Source organism: Felis catus, chromosome B2 (assembly GCF_018350175.1).
Source record: "Felis catus isolate Fca126 chromosome B2, F.catus_Fca126_mat1.0, whole genome shotgun sequence".
Taxonomy (NCBI): Eukaryota; Metazoa; Chordata; class Mammalia; order Carnivora; family Felidae; genus Felis; species Felis catus.
Genome location: NC_058372.1, coordinates 17,576,921 through 17,581,978, shown reverse-complemented (window position 1 = coordinate 17,581,978; position 5,058 = coordinate 17,576,921). Strand labels below are relative to the sequence as shown.

The 5,058-nt window shown below is 45.2% G+C and overlaps 1 long non-coding RNA gene across 1 annotated transcript; it reads right to left on the bottom strand.

Moving 5' to 3' along the window:
- Positions 1–1,837: 1,837 nt before the first annotated feature.
- LOC123385301 lies at positions 1,838–5,032 on the bottom strand. The gene is made up of 2 exons (XR_006597568.1): positions 4,863–5,032; positions 1,838–4,380 (listed from the first exon to the last, which is right to left on the bottom strand). It is a non-coding gene; the product is annotated as an uncharacterized LOC123385301 (long non-coding RNA).
- Positions 5,033–5,058: the final 26 nt, after the last annotated feature.

The window sequence follows — 5,058 nt, the reverse complement described above, 5'->3', positions numbered from 1 at the left end:
CTTTGCTCATGTCTTTTCCATCTTCCCCTTTTCCTGAGAACCTGCCTGATGTCATCTCAGTCTTGTGGTCCAATGGAAACAAAATTATCTTTTAAATCAGACCGACCTGAGTTTGGATGTCGGCTCTACCATTTACCTACTCCTACATTTCTGGATTCCCTGAGCCTTGATCTGATCTGTAAAATTCCTGTTACAGGTACAATAATATTTCATACAGTCACAAATACATATGTCTGGCTTCCTCTGCTAGACTGTAGGTCTTCAACTTTTTAAAAACTATAACCCACAGTAAGAATGTATTTTGCATTGTAATTCAGTTCACACACACATACACACACACACCCACATACATAGTTAACTAAAACAAGTTTCATGAGTAGTGCTTGCCCTTAGTACTTGTGATACACAGTGGTATCTTCTATTTTATTCTGTTTTTTAAGGTACCTATCATGATTCATTAAACTGATTTCATGACGCACGGAAGGGTCAGTGTTGAAAAAGGCTGAGCCAGTTTGAGTTCTTTTATGTAAGGGAGCATATTTTATCTATTTTTTAAAGTTTATTTATTTTGAGAGAGAGAGAAAAGGAGCAGGGGAGGAGCAGGGGTGGGGGGGGGGGGAAGAGGGAATCCCAAGCAGGCTCCACACTGTCAGCACATAGCCTGATGTTGGGCTCGATCTTATGAACCGTTAGACCGTGACCTGAGATGAAATCAAGAGTTAGAAGCTTAACCAACTGAGCCACCCAGGTGCCCCATACATTCCATTTTTGTATGGCTACTGGCAAGCACAGTACCTGGCACAAGGAAGTCTTTGGTAAACACTTAATTTAGAACTAGGTTTTCCTTGAGGGCAGGAATCTTAGTTTGTATCCATTGCACATTTAGCATAATCCTTTCCACAATACTTAGAAATCAAATGACTAAAATGCAGGCTTACTGCCATGCTTTAGAGATAAAAAATTTGGGCCAATCAATATCTGACAAGCACCTACTAAGTGGTAATACACACATGCTGAATTCATGACTCCTTTTCTTAGTTATCTTAAAAACAGCATGGGATTGCTGCGACGGAACAATGAACAATGTGGTTCAACTGAGAAATTAGAAAAAAAAACAACAGTAAGACATGTGGAGGCCAAACGTCACCTTTACGAATAATAAAGACTAGGTCAGAGAACACATAATAATGTGAGAGCCGGTCAGGCCTGCTAATTAAACCCTAAGTTGAGGCAGTGCTGAACTAGTGTGGCCCTCCCTATGCTGAAAGCCTGCACAGTTATGAGGCTTAAGGCAGCTCACACCCTAGAGGAATGTGGGAGGAGCCAAGCTCAGCAAACCCACTTTATGTCTCCTAAATGCACCAATTAGATAAGTCACTTCTCCCTGGACCCGGGACACAGGGAATAAAAGAGCACAGAGAGACTGGACCTATTATTACCAATTGAGCTTCCTCCCGTATGGAAGGAAATGGCAGGGGAGGAGTAAGTGTTCTTTTCTAAGCATCAGAACGTATATATGCATATGTGAAATATTAAATACTATATATGTACACTTTAAATGCTAAATATATAGGGGCGCCTGGGTGGCGCAGTCGGTTGAGCGCCCGACTTCAGCCAGGTCACGATCTCGCAGTCCGTGAGTTCGAGCCCCGCATCAGGCTCTGGGCTGATGGCTCGGAGCTGGAGCCTGCTTCCGATTCTGTGTCTCCCTCTCTCTCTGCCCCTCCCCCGTTCATGCTCTGTCTCTCTCTGTCCCAAAAATAAATAAAAAAACGTTGAAAAAAAATTAAAAAAAAAATAAATGCTAAATATATAATAATATAAACAATCCAAGGAATATCATAAGGTAAGTACTTAATTTATTTCTGAATATAGTTTATGCCAGTGTTTCTCAATGTTGACTGTGCATCAAAACCTAGAGGATGTTACACAGTTACAGACCCTCTGTATCTCCCTCCCCACCTTTCATATGCCTGACGTGAAACCAGAGAATCTGTTCTTAAAACTTCCTGGAGAACTCCAACGTGTAAGTAAGGCTGAGAACCACTGGCTTAGAGGAGCTAGACGGACAAGTGACTGGAACAGGAAACCAGGAAGTCTTACTGCATAGACCTCCTCTTACTGAGGAGGAATTTGGACCGGCATCTAAGGATAAGTAGGTCAGAAAGGAAGGGGCGGAGCATTTTATACAGGGATGAGAACAGGAAGTAGGAGGGCTCCAGAAATGACTGTGGCTCAAGAGTAACCTCAAGACCCTATACCTGAAAATCCTTACAGAATTAATCCTTGAAAATACGAATCAATGCTAATATAGCAAATGAGGGACCCATGGCAGCATGATTTAGTGGAAAAGCCCTTGGACTTTTGATCAAGAGTTAAGAGACTGGTTTTTGGTTGTGTGATTTTACCCAGTCACCAACTACAGCCTTTGCCCAGGCAGTTAAGGATTTTTGTAAAGACAAGAGTCCGTAAAGCATTCTGGGGAGATGGCTGCATCATCTGACCTTTCAAGAAAGGGCACAGACATTCACCTAGAAGCCCAGGCTACAAACCCAGAAATCATGTTTGATTTCTTTTCCTCACCTGTTTTCACATCTAATTAATGTATCAGCCAATCCCCCCGATGCAGTTCTCCTTCTAAAACATATCCTAAATCTTTCCACTTTTCACTGACTCCATTGATTATGACATATATATATATATATGTTTATTTTTTTTTTCCTGGGATTACCCCAGAGTTTTGGGTTAATAGGTCTGGCTGAAGTAGGTCCTGAGAACTTGGAGTTCCAACAAGTTCCCAGGTAATGCTAATGCCGCTCTCATTCTTTGAGAGCTTTAGAGCAATGGTTAACCATGGGTGCACATTAGAGTCACTGGGGAGCTTTTAAAAAGTACTATGCTTGGCACTGACCTCTAGAGATTCTGAGTCATTTGGTCTGGCCATTTGTAAATTTTAAATCTCCCTAGGTCATTCAGAATGTGCACCTGGGGTTGAGAAATACTACCAAGGTCTAGAGGAATGGCTGTTTGTTTGCTCCTTGTGGCTTCTGTACTAGTTGCTCCTGTTACCTAGTACACTCTAGGTATTTCCATAGCTGGATCTTTCTTGTCATTCAGGTCTCAGATTAAATGTCACTTACTCAGGGCTTCTCTGATGCCCCCCAATCTAAAATAACACCCTTATCTTTACCCCACTGTCCTGCTTGTTTTCCTTATAAGAATTAGCGGTTTGAGATTTCCCTATTTATGCTTATTGTCTGTACCTTCCAATATAAGCATCTTGAGTATAAACACCTTGTCTCGTTCACTGCTGTGTTGCCAGCATTTACAAGAGTGTCTGGCATCTATTACATACGTATTCAATACACGGGAATGGAAAATAAAAAGCTTTAAATTCTTCCAGTTCTTGTGTTATTTTCAACTATTTAATTGGATTTTAACACATAAAATGTTTTATTTATGCAATAGAATTAGACCATCTATTTTTTTAAAAAAAAGCATGATTTTTTTTTTTTTTTTTTGGCAAATGCATCATAATTGCACTGGATTCATTTTCTTCATAGGAACCTTGTATTAAATCTTCCGCAAAGTCATTATCCCATAATGTATTTTCATATGCAGTATTTGTTCATAATACTGCTGCTTAGGGCATAGTTTACAGAGTGAGACAGCTAGGTTATGGCCAGGATATATATATATATATATATATATATTTTATTTTTTTGGCCAGGATATATTTATTAAATCAAGAGATTTCTGCTCAGATTTTGTCGGCTTGTCTTTGGAGACAGAGAACAACAGGAAAGGAATTCGTGGAATGGAAAGGTACTGCAGGAAGCAAGAGTGGCAGGAAAACGGGAAGGCTATTTACGGTACCCTCTAAAAGTGGGCTACGTATTTATCCTCTCCTCTTCGGGGGGCACCTCTTTAACGAGTGAATATAATGGGGCGGAATTGAGGAGTTTTGATTGCAGGTAGAGACAGAGTACTTGAGATGATTAAAAACTGTCTTGTTTCCCAGTGATGTGTTCAAGCCATTGCGGCAAAATCTTCAGCTCTGGGTCCTACGTCGCTTGGTTTCAAGGAAGCCCCTGAATTAAATTTACAACTCAGGTGAATTAAGGGCTAAGCAGATGTACTGAAGTCCCTCGCGGACCATTTTTGAATACATTACTCATGAAAACATAGACCAACATCTGTTACAGGAGGAAAAGGGAGATTCCGTTCTCTGGCTCGCCTGTCTGGCACTGACGCGGGTATTTCCTCAAAAGCCCAAGTATCCAACGTTTCCTCCCAGCACTAGGGCTAGGTCCACCTGCAACCAGTTTTCCAGGCAGCTGCCACCGCTTTCTTCCCTTCTTCGTGCTTCGTCGATCATGGCTTTAAGGAAAAACGATTTCACGTGTGGAGTAATGGTTGCGATCACCCTGGCGCTGCGCAGGAGAGGCAGCCAACTACTCGCATTCCGAGAACACCAACCCGCAGTCGGTGGACGGAGGCGGCGGCTCGAGAAAAACCGAAGGCAGAGGGGGCGGCAGGGAGGGTGAAGCAAAGCTGCCAAACGGGCGGTGCATTCTGGGAGTTGTAGTGTCCGCGGCGCGGCCTCCTTTAGCCTCCACCGGGCTCTGCACTCCATCTCCCAGCAGGCCCCGCGCCGCGGAGGAGACGAACGGTGGGCGTGTTCGCTGCTGGGCTGCTGCTGGGGGAGGGGACTGGGGTCGAGAAGCTGCAGCGGCCGCCTTCGGGAGACGTTAGCCGCCGTCCGCGCCGGCTGAGGGACCCCCTCCCCCCACTCCTCTCGTACCACTCCCCGGACGGGTGACGACGAGGGTCGTGTGTCCGCCGCGCGTCCCCGTGCTCACCCTCTCTCCTATCCCTGGGCGCGCGGCGTCCGCCATGGAAGCACATCCGGCGGTCGCCGGAGTCTCCGGGCGCCGCGTCCTCGGCTCCCCCGAGCGATGAGAGGCTAGAGGCGCCTCTCCGCGCGCTCCGCGGGCCGGGGAGCGAAGGAGGGTCCGCCGGGCGGGCCGGCCGCTGTGCCCGCCCCCGCGCCGCCCC